The following is a 24,601-nucleotide window of genomic DNA, read 5'->3' as shown; positions in this document are numbered from 1 at the left end:
TGCTTGACCCCGTCTTCTCCTCCAGCAAGCACATCTCCTTCAGCCACTCCACCGGACTTCATTGTACGGATCACAGCTGCGTCCACTTCAGCTTCAGAAGAACCACGACCCACCACCACCCGCAACAGGTTCCTCGCAGGAGCTGGAGCAAGATCACCACCGACCAGCTCACCACCTCCCTCCCGCCAGCGCAACGGACCCCAACGAAGCAGCTCGCACCTTCACACAGTGGCTCACCAACTGCGCAGACTACCTCGCACCACTGAAGAACCCTTCCAGCAGACCCGGCAGCAAGAAAGCCTCCTGGTTCACCGACGAACTCGAAACATCCAAGAAAAACTGCTGCATCCTTGAAAAAGCCTGGCGCCACGACCAGACCACAGAAAACATGACTGCCCTCAAGAACGCCACCCGGAAACACCACCAGCTGATCCACACATCCAAAAGGACAACATTCAAAGAACGACTGGACAACAACACCCACAACAGTAAGGAACTCTTCAGCATCGTTAAAGAGTTCTCCAACGCCGGAAACAACAACATCACACCCTCGCAAGATCTCTGCGACTCACTCGCCACCTTCTTCCACCGCAAGATCGCCGACATACACAACAGCTTCGGCACACAGACCACGCACCCAACCACCGAACCAACGCCCCCCCCCCACCACCCTCTGCAACTGGACCCCGGTTAGCACCGAAGACACCACCCGCACGATGAACACCATCCACTCCGGATCACCAACCGACCCCTGCCCCCACCACGTCTTCAACAAGGCCGACTCCATCATCGCACCCCAACTCCGGGACATCATCAACATCTTCAACACCGCCACCTTCCCGGAGAGCCGGAAGCATGCCGAGCTCAGCGGCCTCCTGAAGAAACCAACAGCGGACCCCACCGACCTTAAGAACTTCCGCCCCATCTCGCTCCTCCCTTTTCCTGCCAAAGTCATCGAGAAGACCGTCAACAAACAGCTCGCCGCCGTCCTCGAGACAAACGGACACCTCGACCCTTCGCAGTCCGGCTTCCGAGCCAACCACAGCACCGAGACCGCCCTCATCGCAGCCACCGATGACATCAGATCCCTGCTCGACAACGGGGAAACTGCGGCCCTCCTCCTCCTGGACCTCTCTGCAGCATTCAACACTGTCTGCCACCGCACCCTAGTACAGCGCCTCAGCAACATCGGAATCCAAGGGAAGGCACTGGAGTGGATCATCTCGTTCCTCGCCGGAAGAACCCAGAGAGTCAACCTCCCCCCGTTCAGATCCGAGGCCACCGAAGTCATCTGCGGCGTACCACAAGGATCCTCACTCAGCCCCACCCTCTTCAACGTCTACATGAGCCCCATCGCACGCCATCACAACCTTAACATCTCCTACGCCGACGACACCCAGCTGATCCTCTCCCCCACCAACGACACCGCCACCGCCAGAGCCAGCCTACACGAAGGGATGAAAGGCGTCGCCGAGTGAATGAAGAACAGCCGCCTGAAACTGAACTCCGACAAGACGGAAGTACTCTTCCTGGGATCATCCCCCTCCGCCTGGGACGACTCCTGGTGGCCCCCTGCCCTGGGCACCACCCCCAAGCCAACGGACCACGCACGATACCTGGGCTTCATCCTGGACTCCTCCCTCTCGATGACCAGACAAGTCAACGCCGTATCGTCATCGTGCTTCAACACCCTGCGCATGCTTCGTAAGATCTTCCGATGGATCCCCACCGAAACCAGGAAGACAGTCACCCAGGCACTCGTCACCAGCCGACTGTACTACGGGAACACCCTCTACGCGGGAACCACTGCCAAACTACAGAAAAGACTCCAGCGCATACAGAACGCCTCCGCACGACTCATCCTGGACATCCCTCGCCGCAGCCACATCTCTACCCACCTGAGACCTGCACTGGCTCCCCGTCAACAAGAGGATCACGTTCAGACTCCTCACCCACGCACACAAGGCTCTCCACGACATGGGCCCGAAGTACCTCAACAGCCGCCTCACTTTCTACACACCCACCCGCCAGCTACGATCGGCCATCCTCGCCGCCGTACCACGCATTCGAAGAGCCACCGCTGGAGGAAGATCCTTCTCCTACCTGGCGGCCAAGACATGGAACTCCCTCCCCATCCACCTACGCTGACTCAGGACCACCTCTCCTTCAGGAAACAACTCAAGAACTGGCTTTTCAAGCTGTAACGGACCCCTCCCCCCAGCACCTTGAGACCCTACTGGGTGAGTAGCGCGCTATACAAATTGCTGATTAATTGAATGCTTCTTGGTGAACTGGCTCATGCAGTCTATCTCTAGAGCTTTGTGACATGCAGGCTTCATGGTCCACCTTGTCAGTTGGAGAAGCTTTGGCCTCACACTTGCTCTCCATTGGAGCTCTTTTTTTTTATGGGGGTCTATGGAGTTATTTTGAGCCCTCATTTGGCAGCTTTTTGTGGCGGCTGCTTTATGGACAGCTTCACAAACACAGTTCCCTATTTGGGGCCACTCCACAGCAAGAGGTGGTTTGATGGCTTCCTTTGTTTCCGTTTAGTAAGGAAATCCTTTTGTGTTCAAGTTATTTCATACCGGTTAACAACAAGAGAGTGAGGGTTTTTCACATGTAGCACTCTCAAACCCCAAACAAAGTATTGTAAACAATAAAAAGAGTGTTACTTCTTATCAAGAAGAAAAATAGAGTAAAGCGAGCATGGGGAATCTTACTAGATTGAGAAAAATCGTTCTCTATTTTTTTAAGAAAGCCCTCACTCACCAACCTAGTTGATGACATGCTTCATCACCGGTAGAGGCCGAATGCCTCCCCGGTGTGGTGCGACGCCAGAGTTACTGCTGAGCTGGATTTTTTGGAAAGTGAAAGTGTGATTAAATGGTTTAAAAGTGTCTAGATTGTGTTCCAAAATAACTTTATTAGATGCCCAATCTGACACGCTAAAAACAAGGTGTGGGAAATTGGGCTAAATAAATTATTCAGCTGTTTCCCAATAAGTTGGGTCGACATGTTTCTGCCATTGTGGTATAATTTACCTGGCATTCCTCAGGACCAATAGACTGAACCTCGGCGGTATGGGCGCGCTAAGGTCCACCCTAACCTGAGGACGTGAAAGTGAAAAAGTAGGTGTAAAAAATGCAATCCAGGAAAAAAGTGAGGTTACCCTTTCATTTAGGGAAACCCGATTGCACCTGTGGAGAAAATGACAATAACAAACATGGAAAGAGAGAAGACAAGGCACACCGTTATTATACATCTTGTTTGGTTGTTTGTTACAAGAATGCCATGCTCAGACACTTAATGTAGTGCGCTTATACTCAGGAAGATCCTGTATCCAAAGCAGGGCAACACATGCTCATTTATCATGTGACACTACCGCCAGCTAAAACAGTAAAGCAGTGCAAGGTTAAAATGACTAGTCATTTGTTGACACCTGCACGCCTACTAGGGCATTTAGCGGTAAATGATGTGTAGTGTGTAGGTCATGTTGTGGTAAATAAAATATTACCCTGGCAGAATTTCTAGGCATTAACAAAGTATCATGCATCAAGTGAGAAGCAGAGTCCGTGGTATCTGAGTTAAAATGGGCTTTATTCCAATAACTCGAGTCAAAGGGAGAATATGTTCCATCACCTCTGAGGTTCAGGAAGAGTCTTCTAACATTTAATAACAAAACATTATATTATATACTTTTTACTCCTTGTACATAGGAGCAGGCGCAAGACAGAAAATGAGATAAGAGCATGTGGGCGTGTATGAGGGTGCATGAGGGTGTACACTTGATGAGTCATAGGTGTGTGATAGGTAGGTGTCATAGGTGGGTGGGTACTTAGAGGAGGAGTTGGCATGACCAGCTCGAACTGTGCCCTAATTGTGCAATTTGAGCATGACGTGCAATTGACGTGTAACTGGGAGGAGGCTGACTTTCAACCTAGCAGAGATCTCTTATGTCAAGGCGACCAGCACATCTAGTACAACTGATATCTAGAGTCAGCAAGCAAAAGAAGCAAAGGTTGTTCGTCACTAAAAGACAGAGAGGGCATATTTATTCGTTGCATGAGCTTTCTATGGGTGCAAGCACTGTAATTTACTTAATTGGAGACAGAATGGCTAGGCCCTATCTCCCTCGGACGGGTTCTGTTTACTTTTCCTCAGATAACTGTTATTCATAATACTGTCTTGGCAGGCCTCTTGCTGGGCTTCTCTCGGCTGAGCTAGAAGTATGCGAGGTCAGAGGGACGTAACTGCAGCTTCAGTGTCAGGAGTCATGAAAACAATATTTCAGAAAGTGGTTTCAGGCTCAACCAAAAAAAAGGTTCAGTACGATATTTATTTAAATGTGCACAATGCATAATGCAAAAACATGGGCCTACACGTTAGCTTAACGTTTGGGAGACTTGATGACTTGACTTGCAGGACATGTTTGCAGAGGCCTAGTGATTCAGGCCACTACGGGAAATATGCATGGGTGACATGCACATATATGTAACATAGGGTATATGTAGTGGACATTTTTGGTCAGGCAAAATATCATTTTCCTCATTCCCTCCTTGTCCCCTACATAACCCTTTAGGATACATCTATATTCATGAGACCGTATAGTTCATCATACAGAATCATTTGTTCATCTTTAACTCTTTGTTTACGTGGATGGGGAACACAGGCAGTGGCACACAGGCCGCAAATCGCCGGGCCGCACTGCAGACAGAGACAGCAACCAAATACCATAAGTAGGGCCATTCCTAGGAAGGACATAACTTTCCATCCCCACGCAGATATTACACCCCAGAACCAACTGGACCAAGTCCATGTGCCTGGGTCTTGATGTATGACATTAGCAATTTTGTGGAGCCTTGTTATTGCTTCGTACACAGATGGTGCATTATCTGGGATGAAAATGCAACAACTAGATCGGATGACTCTACAAGCTCCGCCCCTATCCGCCAAGATGACGTCTAAAACGAGGCGGTTTTGAAGAACGACAAGTCTAATAGCAGACTGTTCCTGGGTCAAGTTCGCCAGGGCAGATGCAGTTATATTTACAACTGTTTCAAGAGTCCCTGTTAACCTGCGTATCAGTTTACTGTTTTGGACGGGACCTATGAAGAAAAAGAATCCTTTGTTGAAATCTGTATATTGCTCCCAAGCTGTTTCAGTCTGATCGATCCCTGCGGAATCTGTCTCTCTCTTTTGTCTAACATGTTCTAGTTGTGAATCTCTGTGATAATGGGATGGGGCCAAGAAAACAGGTGGCAATAGGAATGCTATATAACAAGTCCCACCCCAGTCTAAGGGAAGATGTACATAGGCTGTCTGACCGCAAATGAAATAGGTATGGCGTGATGTTTTGAAAGAAGAAAGTCTGTTATCATTGAACTCTACTACAGTGTTACACTCGCTGTGTCCCATGTGTACTGAGCCTTTCTTACCAACACATAAATCACCTTTTGCTGGCAGGACTGATATAAACGGTGGACCTGTGTTTTGCTTGGGCTGAACATTTAACATTATAAAATTAACAGATGCATTTCCCTGCTCGTACTCTTCATTCTCTAAATCGGATCCCTTTCTTTGGGGGAATCCGTCTTTGTCTGGAAAGCATGCTTCATTCATTACTTTATTCAGGTTTCCGTATATCCAGCCACCTGGATAAGCTATGTACCTTCTATCTATTGAGGTCATTAGAGCAAACCATGCTCCACACGAACCATTGTGTGAGAACGGTAAAGGGTAGAAGGGCAGAACTCCCTTCGTTTCTTGATAAGGAGGCAGTTGGCCACATACCCAGCAATCAGTCGCATTGCTGGTCTGAAGAGAATGGTGTAACATTCGAATAAATGTATTGTTACGTAGTGCAAGTCGATATGACAATTCATGGGGAGGCAGGTCACTAAATGTATGCTCTATGGTACGGTTACTGGAAGAGTGTATATGTGAGGAAATGGGAAAGAAAACATGTAGCAATAAACTGACACCAATTATAACAATGCACAGAATAAAAAGAATGATCAAGGTAACTATACATCTACTGCGTAATCTCTTGCAGTATTTTTCCTTCTTATCTCTCTTCTTGCTATTCTCATATGTGATCTTATACATGTCAGAAATCGAGTCTAACCGATTCACCACCGGGTGGGCTTAAACAATTAAACTACGTCTGACTTACTAGTTCTTAATCTAGACCTATACTCTTGCTGAGGGGTATTTTCTAGCAAAGGTCAGTGTTCTTTATAAAAGTCCCAAAGTTCCAAATAGTGATGAAGGTGAGTTCGGCCTTTACGTCCTTCCACCAACTTCGGCGTCTTCCAACGTGGCTCAAGGGGGCTTGAACGATCAAAATTCCGGACACAAGTATAGAATCCTCTGATGCTATGGCATGTTCCTTGACCTGGGTGTTGTCAGGGAAGGCAGCAGCAACCTGCAACCTGTGAACAACAAGAGAGTAGTGCAGAAATCAAGGAAGCCAGGTAATCTGTCAGCATGTTACTGTCAACATCAGTTAGTTTTTCTTTTTAGGCATAGGCGTACCCTACATATATAGTTCATAAGGAGATAGGCCTGTTCTGGAATGAGCTACCGTACGCATGTAAAAGAGGGCAACCGGCAAGGCCACCATCCAATCCACGCCTTTGTCTGCACAGATCTTGGCAATTTTCTTTGTCTTAAGTGTCTGATTATGTCTTTCTACAAGGCCTGCTGCTTCTGGGTGTCTGACACAATGGAATTTCCACTTATATCCTAACAGAAGTGACACTTGTTTCATTAATTCAGAGGAGAATGGCTGACTGTTATCTGAATAGATAACACGAGGTCATCCATACCTAGGGAAGTACTCACGCACTAACTGTCTGGCTGTTGTCACAGCAGTATAATCTGGAACTGGATATGCTTCTGTCCATCTAGACAGTGCACATACAACTACCAAGACGTACTTGTAACCTCTACATCTGTCCATTTGGATATAATCCATCTGGAGAACCTCAAAAGGGTGGTCAGGAGGATGAAATCCGCCTTGTTCCACCGGAATGCCTTTACCTGGATTGAACTGGCAATAGATCATACATGTTCGCACTTTCTGCTGCACATAGGTGCTTGTTAAACCAAATATTATGTAAGCAGTCTATCATTGCCTTCTCTCCTAAGTGTGTTGGACTATGTGCTGAGAAGAAAACAATGTACCTTTTCCCTTAGTCATCTAACCTTGGTTAGTCTGGACCCCTCCTTGTAAAGTCCATTTCTTTATCTCATCTGTGGTGGCATATGTCTGTATGTCGAGTACATCTTGTGTAGGGTCCCTGACTGTCATACTTTATGTCAGTAATGGTACCTCTGTCCTTGTCGTGTCTGTTGGTGTCTATATTCTGTGTCTCTACGACTTATCAGGCCTTGTCTTGGTTTTGTCACTATATTCACAACTTCCACACAGTCATGTGGCGGTGCATTTACTGTACTTGAGGGCAAAAGTGTTGCAGGATTCAGAATGTTACAACGTCTGATCTCTATGCATAAAATGTTTACTGTGACATGGAGTCGCTAAAACTGGCGCGTGACATAATGCGTACTTCCTTTTGTGTCCTGGGCTGTGAAAGGTTAGTAATGAGCTGTATGATTCTTGTGTTAGCTGTCTACCGTGTTAGCTGTATACCTGGTGTACCCTCCTTGGAAAGCAAGTGTTGTACACCACTTGCTTTACACAGAAAGTGCAAGACTATCAGAGATGCAATGTCACAGTCTGGTTCTGATCTTGCTGTAATTAGAATGTCGTTTATGTATTGTATCAGTGCTGTGTTGGTAGGCATGTAAACACTGTCCAGCTGTCTTTTCAGTGTCTGACTGTAAATGCTAGGACTTTCTGTCATCAATCTAGCAGAAATAATTATATAAAAATAAATAAATAAAAATGAATTCTCAATTCAAAAGCACTATTTTATATTGGGGAACCTCTATCCAAAACCTCTGCAGTTCATAAAAAAAAAATCCTACTCTAAATCCTGGTAATAGTATGACCATACTAACTACAATATGTTCTCTAAATGTATCTGAATAAAATCCACATTATTCTTGTCATAAACAGAAGGCCTAGAGCCTCGCCACTCCTCACTCCTTTGAGAAGCAGCCCCTCCCTCTAGAATTATGTTCGCGCTCGGAGTTTTGAATCAATTCCAAGCCGGGCTACACTGAGATCTACAATTGAATGACTGCCAGATGCTGAACCCATCTGCAAGAGCAAAACTCCTGCCAATTAAGCTGTTTACACTACTGGGGGAATAACTATCCATTTGCAAGCGTGACTTTATCTGAAGTCAATGAAGCTTTTAGTGTTGACCGTTTCAGAGGAGCAACTTGGCCCCCCTTCACATAAACATTTTCTCCGTGGCTCGTCAAGTATTTTTATTCTGCTTGCGAAGGAAGCCTGACTTAGCTGGAGAACAGCCAATAATCGTCCGCGGAAAGGAATTGGAGGATGGCCAATATCAACAAGACAGGCACTCCAAGAGAGAAAAAGCCCTCCCTTTACAAAACAACATTTACTGGGAACCAGGCCATCTCGGACGGACTGTGTCTCAAGGTCGAAAAACACATTCCTTGTACGTCATAACATATCTCTTCCCAGGCCAGAACCATTAGTAAATTAATAAAGACATGTATTTTTCTGTAACTGAGTGACATGCTAGCATTTTAAAATAATTCTGTACTGCTACTTAAAAACTCCACTTTCTAATAAACACTTTTGTCTACCTAATTCAGCTAGAAGGCAAGACATTTTGAACATGGGCATTTGTTTAGCATGCAAATTAGCACACATAAAAGGGACAATTTGCTTCTGCACACAATGCTAAGCACTTTGCAGTTGAGAGAAAAAAAAACGAATTATCATGGACTGTTGCGTTGGGACTGTTCTCTGCATATATCAATTGAGCCTTCTCCTCTAAATGTTTATCTGAAACCCTCTGTGTAAGTATTGCAGCCCTGAATCAGACATAATAAATCCTATTTTCAAAGGCTGGTGGACATATAACAGGCAGTATGTTCAATGAACACTGCTTTTACCGTGCAAGATTATACCTTTCTATCAGCAGCCTGTCAAAGTACATAGGTGAGCCTTGAAACTAAATGAATGCAAATTAAACTAATGTAGGGGACACATAGCAATGCATTAAGATGGTAGTGTATTGTAGCTATCAAAAAGGGCCACGTTCATTAATTTACAAATAGCCACTTTCCTAAGTGAGTGGGATAACTGTCACACGCTAAAGGGCAGCTTGCATTGGGAAAAATAATAATTCATATTTTGTAGAAACATCCCTATTTAAACAAAAAACACTGTTGCATTACACTAATTTAAAGCACATTCTCTAATGGGTCTGTTTCATATTTTCTTTCCAACCGTGAAAACATTGAAGCACTCTTTGTGCAAACCCTTATCTCAATTCGACTGGTCTATTTACAACTATACCGACCTCTGAGCCAAACACATTAAATCAAGTGTTCCAAGGCAAACCCTTTACAAATACACTTCTTTACTCTCCATGCAACATTTTACCATTCAATCTGCAAACTGAATACGCCCATTGGATAACATGGCAAATCGCACCTCCACACAAAACATGCTTTTTCCACCACTTCCACAGCTCGGATCCTTTTCAAATTTGGCATCACAGTAGTCCAAGCTATTCCCTAAATCCTCACCAAAAAGCAACCAAATCCCTCCACTGGAACGGGTACGAATTTCCGCTCAAAAACACGCCCCCCGCAAACACCAAAAAACGCCAAAATCCCTCAACACCTTGTTAAACAGCATGTTAAAACAAATACTGCCTACTCAGTACAAGATATTAACTCTTTGGCAGCTGAAGCACAATCATTCCCCAATGACTGCAGTACATGGGAAAGTCATGAACTCCTCTCTCCACGTTATCACATAACACGTACGCACATCTTCAAAACATTTTCTCTAAGCACTTGAAAGAGATCCAGCTCTCTCCTGCCTAACGTAATGGCTAGGGACCTGATGATAACATGCTCTGCACAAGCCATAACTACATGGCGCTATTCACAAGCCATATTTACAAGAAACTCAACAAGTCACTAAAATGACACGCTATTCACAAGGCATATTTACAAGGAGCTATACTTAAGAAAATTCAACAAACTACTCACAAGTCTTAAGCACAAAGCGCAATTCACAAATAAACCAACTAGTTACTCACAAGGCACTTGCGCAGTCCAGAAGGGACTCGTCTAGATACAAGGAAATGAACGCTTCGGATGCTGTCGGCTTTAATTCTACATACTCTAAAGGGTACAGGTGGTGGCGTTCTCTACCTACTGGGTCTTTCTGAGGTGGTCACTTTAGCTAGTTTTTCTGACAGAACGGGATAAATACCAGTTAACAACGGCATTTCTTGGCTTGTTTAGTTCTCTCTGCTTTATTGAATTCTTTCTCTGTTCTCCTATGTCACTCTTTGCGCCATAACTCAATGGCATCTTTCTGAGAGGGTCTTGACTTCTTTCTCCAAATGGCGTTTAGCCCATGCTTATTATAAATAACATGACCAGGTGTGTCTCTAGGCCGGATTTTAACTGTCTATTCTAGTAAACATCTTCTGGTCCCTATCTGACGTAACTCTGAAAACAGTGGCATGTTGAAATCAACACAATGGAAACACAATACACAAAAAATAGACTGTAACAATCAACAATCATTCACACTAAACAATTTAAACACTGAAACAGATACAGATACAACCTAAACTGATACAGAGAGTTAAACATGTACTTGAAAAACAGTTCGTGCACTGAAAATACAGTACAACCATACCGGTCTCAGAAATGAGAAACGTCTTTACCGGGCCCACGTTTTACCGTGGGCCCGTCTTGACCGTTCTCATTTAAAATGAGCCCGTCTTGAACTTGATACATTTCCCATAGTGGTACTCACCGGGAAAGCAGAACTTGAAGGCCTCGGAAACTTGACTTGACTACGCTTGCGCCTTGGAACAGGTGGACCTCTGGAGACCTCGGACCTTGCTCTCTCACGGGCTGGGCTCTGGTTGAGACGATCCGCGTTCCTCACCGCCTCACATGGATGCCTGATCGCAGTCCGTCCTCCTCCTGGGCCTGAGGGAGTAAGCAGGAAGTCCTGCTGGCGCGCTTTGAAGTCCGTCACGGCTGTAGAAGGGGGCAAAGACTAGACCGACAACTCCGGCGAGTGGGGAAAGGGATATGTCCCTGTTCGGGCGCCAAATTATGTGGTAAATAAAATATTACCCTGGCAGAATTTCTAGGCATTAACAAAGTATCATGCATCAAGTGAGAAGCAGAGTCCGTGGTATCCGAGTTAAAATGGGCTTTATTCCAATAACTCGAGTCAAAGGGAGAATATGTTCCATCACCTCTGAGGTTCAGGAAGAGTCTTCTAACATTTAATAACAAAACATTATATTATATGCTTTTTACTCCTTGTAGATAGGAGCAGGCGCAAGACAGAAAATGAGATAAGAGCATGTGGGTGTGTATGAGGGTGCATGAGGGTGTACACTTGATGAGTCATAGGTGTGTGATAGGTAGGTGTCATAGGTGGGTGGGTACTTAGAGGAGGAGTTGGCATGACCAGCTCGAACTGTGCCCTAATTGTGCAATTTGAGCATGACGTGCAATTGACGTGTAACTGGGAGGAGGCTGACTTTCAACCTAGCAGAGAGATCTCTTATGTCAAGGCGACCAGCACATCTAGTACAACTGATATCTAGAGTCGGCAAGCAAAAGAAGCAAAGGTTGTTCGTCACTAAAAGACAGAGAGGGCATATTTATTCGTTGCATGAGCTTTCTATGGGTGCAAGCACTGTAATTTACTTAATTGGAGACAGAATGGCTAGGCCCTATCTCCCTCGGACGGGTTCTGTTTACTTTTCCTCAGATAACTGTTATTCATAATACTGTCTTGGCAGGCCTCTTGCTGGGCTTCTCTCGGCTGAGCTAGAAGTATGCGAGGTCAGAGGGACGTAACTGCAGCTTCAGTGTCAAGAGTCATGAAAACAAGATTTCAGAAAGTGGTTTCAGGCTCAACCAAAAAAAAGGTTCAGTACGATATTTATTTAAATGTGCACAATGCATAATGCAAAAACATGGGCCTACACGTTAGCTTAACGTTTGGGAGACTTGATGACTTGACTTGCCGGACATGTTTGCAGAGGCCTAGTGATTCAGGCCACTACGGGAAATATGCATGGGTGACATGCACATATATGTAACATAGGGTATATGTAGTGGACATTTTTGGTCAGGCAAAATATCATTTTCCTCAATGTTGCCAGTCCGTGAGCCTCCACGGCGTGAATAAAATACCCACACAACATATGCACAAATAGACTAACATGAAACAAAAATAAGAATCTCACATTTGGTGTGAGAAGTCTCAACACCATGGGTCTCGGGAGGGGGGTGGTGGTGGATTTGGCACACCCTGTGGGAGGAAGAAGAGATGCGGTATGGAGTGAGCGCAAAACTCGCATACAGTTTTAAAAGTACTTACCTGGGAAAACCAAGGAGGAGACACACCCGCGTCGCCAGGCACCCGCTTTGGACCCAGGAACGTCCCTCACAACCGGACCCCATCGTTGCGAGGTCAAAATGCTGCTTTGGTTTTTAAAGCGAGAAAAATCTCGGCTGGATGGCGTGGTCTGGGGCAGCCGTGGGCATGGTTACAAGCGTCACGGCGTATGCATGCCCACACAGCCAATAGCGGGGCGCTTCTGGGCGGAAGTGAGGATTTACAGCACTAATGTTTGTGAAGAAAGCCTTGTTGGCAACACAGGTCTGTGTTAGGGGGCTAGATGCATATAAACCCCTCCTCTGTTAATTGCATACACTGTGTTAATGCATTACCAAACTAGGGGGTGATTTAAAGAGAATCAGGTGGGGTAATCCTCACCAGGTCAATAGTAGGTCATGATAGGATTAAACCTCTCAGAATGAGGGGAAAGGTGGATAAACCTTTATCACAAAGTCTGTTTACGGGACAGTGATCTAAAATCTCCAAGTAATAAAGGAGTTCCACGTGAAAGGGCACTAAAAGAGGAAAGGCAACTGAAGGTGCAGACCCCCTCAACAGAATTGGGTCATAACAGTATTCCTTCAGGAAAAATCCATTAGCACCATGGTCTGGTGTTATCTGAGATGTCAGCGATGATCTAGTAAACCCGGGAGGTACTAACGTTTTAGGACTGTACCCCACATAGGCCGTCGTTTAGGCCTTGTTTATGTGTCCCCAGGCGCTAGACCCATCTTTGTTCCTTTTCCAACAAAATCTGTGATATATTTCTCCTGGTATTGACCTGTTCAATAAGTCCATTTCAGATCATTGATGGTTTGATTGTGTTGTAAAAAATGTTCACTCATCTTCGTAGTGACTTTCCGACATCGGATGTTGCTTCTGTGTTCACAAACTCTTTGTTTAATTTTACGTGTGGTCATGCCAACATACCGTAGCTGGCAAGGGCATGTGATGAGGTAAACCACATTTGTGGAATTGCAGTTTTTGTGGACGAGTTGTGTCCAAATTTTGCCAGGTTCAATGAGTAAAGTCTTTGTGTGTGATGTTAGGTGGCAAACGCTGCAGCTAGAGCAAGGGTAGTGGCCTACCACTTTTGGGAGACCCCAGGTGTCAGTGACGGATGTTTCGTTCATCACAGATCTCTCTCTCTGACGTGTGTGAACAAGTGTCTCTCACGCTCCGTCTCTTCTTGAAAGATAATAGTGGTTTTGTTCATGTTCTTTTGTTGCTGGTAAGTATTTTCCAGTTCTTATTAATTTACTTTTTCAGAACGTTGGACATGCTGCTGTAGGTCGTTACACAAGTGAGGGAGGTTTCTTGGGGCTCCCTGGTGACATCTTCCGGGAAGGCTTCCCTTGTTTTTTTTTTTTTCGCTCTCTTGTAGCTTTTGTTTAGGACTTCGTCAGGGTTGCCTCTAACTTTTAATCTAGCGGTCAGATCTACTGCTTGATCACGGAAGTCTTTCAGGTCGCTACAGTTTCTCCTGACCCTCAAGTACTGGCCATAGGGGAGGTTTTCCCGCAGGGTCCGTGGATGGAAACTGGAGAATGTAAGCTGATAATTTTTAGCAGTAGGTTTATAGTGCGTTCTGGTTGTGAAGTTGTTATTGCTCATAGCAATTACCACATCTAGAAAGACCACTTCCTGTTTGCTGCAGGTGTGTGTAAATTTTAGATTCACATCTAGGGTATTGATCCAGTTCAGGAATTCACTCGAGTTCATTGGTACCCCTCTTGATTAGGAGGACATCATCTATGTACCTCTTCCATAAGCCTATGGACGAGGAATAGGGGGTGTCTGTAGGCAAGATAAATTTGGCTTCAAAGTCGTGGACCTTAAGTCCGGCCACACTTGGGGCAAAGTTACTGCCCATTGAAGTGCCTGTGCATTGGAGGAATAGATTTCCCTTGTATTCAAAGAAGTTTTCTTTTAAGGCCAAAGTGGCACACTCCAGAATGAACGTCTTCGTTGTCTGATACTCCCAGTTTATGGAGTCCAAAGCAGGACCCAAGACCCTGATGGTGTCATCCTGGGGGATGCTAGTATACAGACTCTCGATGTCAAGGGTCACTAGTATAGTAGACCCTTCCTCAAAGGTTATGCCTTATAACAGCTGTAGAAGGTTATTTGTGTCCCTTAGGTATGTCGATTTTTGTTGGGCAATTGGTTTAAGAAAATGATCACAAAACCGTGATAGTGGTTCCAATAAAGAACCAATACCTGACACTATAGGTCGTCCAGGAGGGGGCATTTTGTTTTTATGAATCTTTGGAAGGGCGTAAAAGTATGGTATCACACTGGCCCCTGTGGTCAAAAACTCAGCTTCATGTTTTGTTATGTGGCCATTTTCCTCAGCTTCCTTTACCAAGTTTCCTATTCTTGCTTTTAGCTCAGGGGAGGGATCCTTCCTAAGTAAGGTGTAATTCTTCCTGTCATCCGGGAGGTTTTGGCATACTTTTTCACAGTCCTTGGTATTTTGGATGACTATGCCTCCACCCTTATCCGCTAGTTTTATAGTGATCTCCATGTTGTTTTTCAGTCTTTGTAGGGCTTGGAATTCGGCAGCACTGTGATGCATTGCCCTCCTTCCCCTCAAGGAACGCTTTCAGTTTCAGCTTCCTAACGAACTCTGAAAGCTCACAGTGTAGTTTAAATTTGTCGTGGCAGGCCGTAGGTACAAAGCCTAGCCTCTTTTCCAGGACCTGGGTTTCAGCGGAGGTTAGTATGGTGTCAAAGGTTTGTGATTAAACTCCCTGTGCACTTGTGCTCGCTAGCGGTGCTTTGCTGCGTGTATTGTTCCCCACCATGTCCCCTGTGTCCCATGTGACCTGGTTCTGTCCCCTTCTTTTGCCTCTTCCTCTCCGGCCTCTCTCTAAAAAAAGGAGGCTGGTACGGGTTCTGATGGAATTGTGACGGATGTATGTAAGCTGGATTCCAGCCCATTATTGGGAAATGTGGTTGTTGGAAATGCATGTTGGGTAGTCCTCCCCCGGTGTAGATAAAGGTGGCCATCGTGGTTGCTGGTAATTCCGTCTATGGGTGCCCTTTATTCCTCTTCTTTGTCGCTGTCTGAAACTTCCCCCGCTCGACCCACTGGTATTAGATGAGTTATCATCTGAGTTATCAGAATTGATGTGGTTTCTTGCAGACGGTGTGTAGCTTGGGTCAGCATAGGGATAGACCTTGATAAATGCACATTTTTTAAGATCTTTTTGAAATTTAGTAACTTTAGACTGAGTTAGACTGTCTATGTATTCAGTAATTTCTTTGTTGATCTCTTCAAGTTTTTTCTTGTACCCTGTCAGTGTGGTCTTAAAAGGTGATTCTGTCTTTTGTATCTCAATCATGAGAGCCTCTGATAGGCGTAGGGCTGTTTTTATGATGAGCACTAGCAGGTCACAAATGCAATGCCATGCTATCGTGGCCCATTCTTTCCTAAAGGTGACATCATTTAGGAACATCCGAGGGGCATTCGTCACCAGGAGGCCCGAGACCCATGGTGTTGAGACTTCTGACACCAAATGTGAGATGCTTATTTTTGTTTTATGTCCGTCTATTTGTGCATGTGTTCTGTGGGTATTTTTTTCACGCTGTGGAGGCTCACGGACTGGCAACATGACCTACACACTGCACAACATTTCCCGCTAAACGCCCTAGTAGGCATGCAGGTGTCATAGTGCTACTCAACAAATGACTGGTCATTTTAACCTTTCACTGCTATGCTGTTTTAGCTGGCGGTAGTGTCACATGATAAATGAGCACGTGTTGCCCTCCTCTGGATACAGGATCTTTTCTGAGTAGAAGCGCACTAAATTAAGTGTCTGAGCATGGTAAATCTTGTAACAAACAACCAAGCAAGATGTATAATAACTGTGTGTCTTGTCTTCTCTCTTTATTGTCATTTTCTCCATAGGTGCAATCGGGTTTCCCTAAATGAAAGGGTAACCTCACTTTTTTCCTGGATTACATTTTTTACACCTACCTTTTCACTTTCACATCCTCAGGTTAGGGTGTGCCTTAGCGCGCCCATATTGCAGAGGTTCAGTCTATTGGTCCTGATGAATGCCAGGTAAACTATACCACGATGGCAGAAACATGTCGACCCCACTTATTGGGAAACAGCTGAACAATTTATTTAGCCCTATTTCCCACACCTTGTTTTTACCCTGTCAGATTGGCCATCTAATAAAGTTATTTTGGAACACAATCTAGACACTTTTAAACCACTTAATCACACTTTCACTTTCCCAAAAATCCAGCTCCGCAGTAACTCTGGCGTCGCAGCACACTGGGGAGGCATTCAGCCTCTCCCGGTGGGGCCCGATGATGAAGCATGTCACCAACTAGGTTGGTGAGTGTGGGCTTTCTTAAAAAATCTAGAATGATTTTTCCGAATCTAGTAAGATTCCCCATGCTCACTTTACTCTATTTTTCTTCTTGATAGGAAGTAATACTCTTTTGTTGTTTACAATACAAATTATTTCATAAGCAGATAACATTATGATATTTAATTGGCTTTGCGCTTAAATATTTCTTCATAACCACCTGGTTGATCTGGTTGCTTCATAGCACATCAGATTACTGTTTAACTTGCAATGGATTGTCACAATACGCTGTTTTTCGAGACCTGATTGCATCCACCTTTTAGCATTATCACTCCATATGACAAAGAGCATCAGTTTGCGTACTAGCGTTGTACCTCAGTTTGTGGCCTTCTCATTTCGATTCTCAGCCACCGGTGTGTAGATTTTCACTTATGCTTTATGAGTTCACAATCACTTTACACTGGCTGGTGTTGCGCTGACACTCCACAGTTGCCCATGTTGAATCTGCACTTCGACTGTGGCACGCACAAACAGTTTGCTAGACCACGGCAAACTCTCTGGGAGAGTGCTTTCGATCTACGGGTTACTTATCCCCTACTTGTTGCCAGTTTTAGCGTCCTATCTAGCCTGTGTACTCACTAATGACTATGCCACACACGTAGAGTAGTCTTTATTCTTCTTTGTGTAAGGGAGAACTCGGCGTTCTAAACCTGCATTCACTTCATTACCCCCCATCACTTACATCACAGGCCTATGGGGTCCTTCAGGAACCAAAAGAGTTCTGTTCTGTTCTTTATTTACATGACACTACAGACCACATAAGGACCATGTGATTTCCCCCAGAGAAGAATTCAGACGAATGGAAGATTTGTTTGTTACTAAGCAGCAAAAATGCTTTTACTTTGAGTGAAATGGGAAACCAGAACTGTTACTGGCCCTCCCAGAACCCTCAGGATGCCTGTCACAGGCCTTCTTAATCCTGGGGTTCGTTTCGTTTCTGTTGGCTGGAATAGGTCATCTTTAACCTGGAAACGTCTGAACCATTTGTGTGGCCCTTATGTTTCCAGTAACAACACTCATCATAGGTGAAACTGCAGCAACTTTGGGGTCCCTACTTTGCTTTTGCCACTGCAAAAGTTGTGGTGGAACCAGTCTTTTGAAATGCTCCCCACCACCCTTTGACAGGGGAGCCATAGTTAAACTTCTAAGTACGTGTTTATTCTACTTATAAAGCCTCCTGCTGAAAACTTAAAATGTTGATGCCTTAACTTGTGTTGGCTTCTTTGTGGCCTATCCAGATCCTCAGTCATGACTGGCTCGGACATAGGTTTCAAGTGAACTATGAACTGCACCTTTGACTCAATTGTATAGTATTTGCATATAGACCTTTTGGTTTCATTTCTGCCGTCGCATTAATTGGATCAACAGGAGCAGGTTGTAAAAGATAGAGAAAGACCTGAAGAGGCTTGAATTTCCCATTGTCGACCTGAGTGCAGCCACATCTAAAGTAGCATTGGCCATATTTACCATATTATAGAAAGTCTGGTATTTAACAGTAGCTCTGCCTGGTAAGTGCTGGCACCATCTTGTTTTCTTTGTGTATCTGCCCGGTAAGTGCTGGCACCATCTTGTTTTCTTTGTGTATTATATGTTTAAACAGTGATTCATATCTGTAAATATGTCGCTATAAGGCACTAGCTGGACACATACGTTGAGTGTACTTTACTGTTACTGCGGTGTTGGACCTGGCCCCCTCTTGTGGTATATAAATAAATAATACCGGATCTAGGTTTGACTGGACATAGCAATAACAGATAGCTCAATAAATAAGAGTCAAGATTCGAGGTAGTAGGAGTTTGCAGGTTTAATACAGCATAAAGGACAGGAACAGGACAACCTGCACGGGAACAGGATGGCAGGGGCCCTGCAGGGGGGACAGGGAATGAGCGCGCTAGGGGAAAAGGAATCGGCGTCGGCGTAACATTTAATAACAGTACACAAGCATATATACTAAAACAGTTGCATTACAGTGAATACAGTAGGCGGAGCAGTGGGTGTGGTCAATAGCAGTCGCGAAAGATAAGGGTGAAAGTGGGTGTAACAAGAGGCGTATACATGGACATGTGATGTAAACGTAACAGAATATGTCATAAATGGGGCGGAAACATGGAGGGGGCTACCTAAGGAGCCGGGACCTCTAACCTAATGGTGCGCGCAAACTGACAATGACGTGTTACTAGGAGAAGCTGGGGGCTATGAACTCTGTGCTAGGAGTAGAGACTGAAGTCTGGAGAGTCAGGGCGACATGTACCTAAACCCTATCTAGTATCTAATGTTTAGAGAACATGTTGATATAAACTAAGAGTCAGGAGGGGAGAGGCTAACAGACTCTAAGACTGGAGCATGCATTATTCTACATGTAGTGCGTGATGAAGAATATTAAATGACCATTAATACAGTATTTCTCCTACATGGAGACGTAAAGGCTAGACAATGACGGAAACTATTGATGCGATTCAGTAGCTTAGGAATGCAGAGAAGGAGGGCTGGACTGATAACTAGAATCATAACATACTCTTGGCAGACTCGTAGGCAGAGCCAGGCCGAGCCGGGCACTGTGAGGCAGGAAGTAAGTGAAGGGTCGAGGATACAGGTGGGGGCTGTATCGCTCCTCAGCGAGGGTTCAGGAGACAGGAGCTGAATCTGGTGTCCGGGCCCTTTTGAGGCCTAGAAACGGGGACTTTTCAATGAAATAACGTGCACACTGAGAAACGTGGCAACGTAACTTTACATAGGCCTAATACTCGTAGCTTTCACGAGAACTGGGAACTGGCATACTAGAGATGGACACAACTGTAATTGCGTCTTTAATCAAACATGGGGATGCATATGCATATTAATCATGCACACATAACATAAGATGGGGAACACGTAGGGACACAGAACATGGCAAAATTTACTTTTCAGGGTCACCTGAAAAATTTTGTCCATCATGTTCTCTGAATTTGTTTTTGCATTTTTCCACCTGTTAACTAGTGCTTAAGTCCTAAACATAGTAAAATTGGCTTACACCTGGTTGGCACATTTAATTTGCTTATAGGACCCTAGTATATGGTACTAGATCTACCCAGGGTCTGTAAGTTAAATGCTACTAGCCCTCATAGTGCAACCCACTACAGTAACCCTATAAAACATGTCTCAGGCCTGCCATTGCAGTCAGAAATGTAGTTTTAAACTACAAATTAGACCGGGCGGAAGAAAGTTTTTGGTGGGCCTAACCCTCCTTTTCAAGGCTTGCGCCCTGCGTTGCACTGCGTGGCAGTGCTCCCGCAGGCGAGAGCTCTTTTGTTCGGGGTTTCAAAACGGACCCTGGAATCGCACACGCTCTATTCCCTCCACCTGCCCCCTCGGGAGTTACTATGAACGATGTAGCGGTCGACAGACATCACTTCATCTTATTACTGACAGATCTGGATCGCAATAGGTTACTCTGCATCTGCACGTGTTATCAGCACAGTGCTTCACATACTTTACGAGACCCGAGGCGCTTCTTTGTGATTGGGTAGGGTTTGTGCATGCTTACATTACTGAGGTTGGTGGAACTGCAGATACAACAGTGCAGGAAAACGGATGGCTATTTGTGGTGTCTCATTTACAACTGGGGGCTAACACAAGCATTTTCTTTTTGTTCCTTGTAACCGAGGGGTAGTAGGTCCAGGGCTTTAAGTGGGCCGGGTCTAGCCGGGGCACAGCAACGGCGGTTCTAAAAAAGCAGGTGCCGAAACGGCTCTATACCGGGCTGTTCATTTTTGCCCTCACCCTCGTTTTGTCTTCTCCCCTTCCTTTCTCTCAGATATTACAGCTGTAAATTGAGTTGCCTGTTGAACTTTGCTAACCTTGTCTCCTGAGCAACGTTTTCCGAGGCACCCACTTTCCCAAATGTTTAGGCCTTCTGGCCGTTTCTGTTAACGGGCCTGTTCAGTTTTCCATTAAATAACAGTGACCTATTTTCCATGCTAGCGCTGTATACTGGACTCTCATAAAACGTTTTACTTCGGAGTTCACCACTGTTAGAAGAGCGTCAATAAAAGTGGACATTTTGTTTATTGGACGGTTGATAGTTCATTTCTCCCCAGACTCATGAAGTTATCTTGCTGCTTTTCTAATGCAGGTGCCTCTGAGGGGCTGTAATCCTTTCACAGCATGATAAAAAACTCATTACATCCTTAAGCATGTTCAGCAAAACAAGTACCTTGTTGCCAACTGCCACTTAGTAAAGCAGCAGTACCCAGATTATGTTACATTCAGAGCTTGCTTGTGTTCTATTTGCTTAATTAACAATATTGTATTCATAAAAACGTGCTTAGCAACTGTAGCTCTTTCCTTTACATAGATGTGTTCAGACAGCTAACCATGCTGAAATATAATGTGATTAAGAAACGAAAAAAAATCAGTGTAACATAAATGTTTACCTTAGTCTTAACCCCTTCTATGCTAATGACCAGGTCAGCTCGTCATCAGGCACACTGGAGCTGTGCTCATGACAAGGTGAACTCGTCATGTATAATGGGATTATCAATCAGTCAGCACAGGACGGGAAAAGCCTTAGCAGCCAAGGTGTTAAACAAGCATGTGCAATGCAATAGGTCTCGCATTATTAAAGTTTGAGCTATTGGTGTTGCATTATTTAGCAATGCCAATAGCTCAAACTTTAATAATGCGAGACCTATTGCATTGCAAATGCTAGTTAGGTCTTGCCTAGGCGCATGTGCTCTCTCCCTCGACCTGCTGTATCTAGGATATGGGCTTCCAAAAAACGCCCGTCTTTTTCATTGGTTCCTCTTGCTTTCCTTTAGAAATGCTGGCTTTTCATTAGTAAATACACTTAGTAGTCCCTCCTTTTGGAATTTTGTATCTTCTGAGGACTGCCCCAGTTACTTGTTTTCTTACATTTCAGGTCATTTATACTTTGAGAGAACTCTTTATTATTTTTTTGTTGGCCTGCCTCTTGTCTCATTAAATGTTCTGTTGTGCAATGAAACTTCGGTCACCTCATTTGCTTGCCGATTCCTAATCTCCCTGTGCCTCCACCTCATCCCTCCTACAGCACTGCTCGCAAGCCGCCTCCACCTTACCGAGACCACTGCTCGTTTTGCTCGTTTTAACATTTGGTTCATTTTCGCTTTACAGTGCAGTGCCCTAATTTACTCTCCCTCCCTTCCCCTTGCACAACAGTGCTTTCCTGCCCCTGCCTCCAAGATCGCTGCATGTTTTTTAAAAATTGGTTTTATGTGTTTCGGAAAGTTATTTTTCTTCCTGAATAAAGTAAATTGTATTCATATTTACAGCTGACTGTGAGCTGGGTACTGCTGATGGGTAACCTAGAAATGCCCTTTCTGCCCCGGTTCTTGGTGGGGCCCTGAAGGGACTGGTCAGGCCAGAAAAAACCAATCTTGAGGAGCCATGTTTACTTTCTCTTGATTTCCACCCTACATACTTCCCACAGTACCACAGCAGCAAACAGGATACAATTGCAGGGGCAGGGACAAGGGAAAAAATGGGTGCATTTCACTTCCTCTACCCTTGTATTTGGTGACACGACCTACTGAGAGAGTTCCCTCCTTCTCTGTAACAGATTCAGTTCATTTTGCACTTTATTGTATGGGTGTGTGTTAAAGTCACGCAAGAAAAAGGGATCTCTTTTTTAGACAGCCCTGTATGGTGGAAGCTGTTATGTAAACTACCTTGCTTAAAGGGTGCACTCGAACAACCCGGCCTGACTGGCGTGTCCTATCGTCACATGCAAGTTTAATTCACTATTCCTATACAATTGAACCTGAGCAATTTTCTCTCTGGCTGGTATTTGTGAGGTGCACTATTGTGGTTCTCTAATATGTTCTTTTGTACATATGGTAATATGTAGGGACGGCTACTCTGGTCTTTTGACTCCCACTTTCAGGTTTAAAACGACACAGCTAGTTTTCTTCATGTATGTGATACGCCGAGATTTCTTTTTGGTTTGTCAGTCTGTAAGGCCATTTCTGAATTCTCTTTTCAGAACAATTTGATAAACCAAGTTTACATTTTTTAAAATCTTTGCTTATGACGAGGGTCATAGGAAGTCTCTAACTGTGTGTCTTTCTGTGCAACCGTGTCAGTTATACCCGCTCACGCGCACTGCATGCTACTGAAGTGTAATTGCTGCAGCCAAATGTGCACCAGTTAACTGAATGACGTTGATTATAGGTCAGTGACTCTGGTGTACTTCTCTGTACAGTTCACAATAATGGGAGTCTTTTCTGCCTTGTTTCATCCGCCTTTCTTTGGGTTTGTGAAGAGAACTCGCGCAACTGTGTTGCTTGAGAGCAGCTCGCCACATTCCGAGGTGGGCTAAAACAACCTGGAACTCTGTCTCCTGTTTTTTCCCATCTATGTTGCAGGGTGCAGTGCCTTATGTGGCCAAGAGTTCCTAAGGGACACCTATTGAGAGCCTTTGGTTCTGCACCCTTTCACTGCTTTGTGCACACTACAGCAGTAAATGTTGCTGTACCCACAATAATGTAGTGAACAGCCAAATACTTATAAGGTCCGAAAGGTGAGACAGATTGCACTGGAAATGCTTGTTTATACATATGTCACCCCTAAGGTAGGCCCTAAAGGCCCAAAGTGCAGGTTGCGTTGAAATTCAAATTTAGGACGTGTTCTTAATTTTTACGGTCTGCCTCTCCCATTGGATAGAATTGGGTAACCTGATTACCTTATAATAAGTGCTAACTTTTGATTGGGAATAGATAGAGATGTAAAGTTTGGGCTCAAATGAATTGTAAATTAAAATCCTTTTTAATGGTAGTGAGATGTTAATTACAATTGTGAAAATGCTTATTTTAAAAAGTTGGTATTTTTATTGTCCTAACAATTTGGCACCTGCTTTCAGAGTCCTAGGTCTCATGACTGTGAATGGGTCTACTGTTGAGCGTTGTGTATTCTACCAGCAGTGAGACAAAAGGTGTTAGCTGGGTGGGCTCTCTTGCCAGGGTTGCTGGTTGTGGAGCTGTTCCTTGCCCCAACCTACAATTCAAAGGGCTTGTTTCCAACACACTCACAAAGGTCCCTGACACTAGCCGTTTGCCACCCCAGGCTTCTTGGAGCCTAGTCAGGGGAAGGAAAAAACTTTCCAGACCCATATGTGGAGATAGTATAGGAAATTACCCCCATACAAGCACACTTCAAAGGCCGACTCCAAGTATCAATATTGATCCCTCAGAATACTACTTGAGTACACTCCAGGAGCTGTGTAAGACTTCAGAAGAACTACCTTGAACCTCAAAGTACTGCCCTTCATCTACCAGAGGACTGCTCTGTTGTTTGAAGGCGAAATAGATCATGTCCTTGAACTCTGGTACTCCAGAATGGACTCAAATGGCTGGTTGGCTGGCCTCCTGTGTAGCTACTGGGATAAACCAAGCTCTAGATACCTTGAATCCTGCACCTGGTCTCTACTGGAGTGAGTCCCAGGTTATGCCCCAGGTCCTAGACTCTTGAAAGTAGTGTTAGAAGTGCTGCCCCTGCAACATGAGATTTTGAATCTTTCCACCAAAAGTGCCAGAAGTACTGACCGAAGAGCAGAAACTACCTGCCAGCCGATCCAGAACTCTGCCTTCTCTTGGACTTTTCTTCAAGAGCTATTCTAAGTCCGAAGGTAAGCAGATAACCG

At 44.8% G+C, this 24,601-nt stretch overlaps 1 protein-coding gene across 2 annotated transcripts in view; it reads left to right on the top strand.

Moving 5' to 3' along the window:
• Positions 1 to 24,601, top strand: part of CHAF1B (chromatin assembly factor 1 subunit B) — a 322,331-nt gene that overhangs the window by 59,133 nt on the left and 238,597 nt on the right. The gene's annotated exons all lie outside the window — the stretch shown is intronic.

This window comes from Lissotriton helveticus, chromosome 8 (assembly GCF_964261635.1).
Source record: "Lissotriton helveticus chromosome 8, aLisHel1.1, whole genome shotgun sequence".
Lineage (NCBI taxonomy): Eukaryota > Metazoa > Chordata > Amphibia > Caudata > Salamandridae > Lissotriton > Lissotriton helveticus.
The sequence above is the reverse complement of the archived record's forward strand: the minus strand, read 5'-3'. Positions and strand labels throughout refer to the sequence as shown.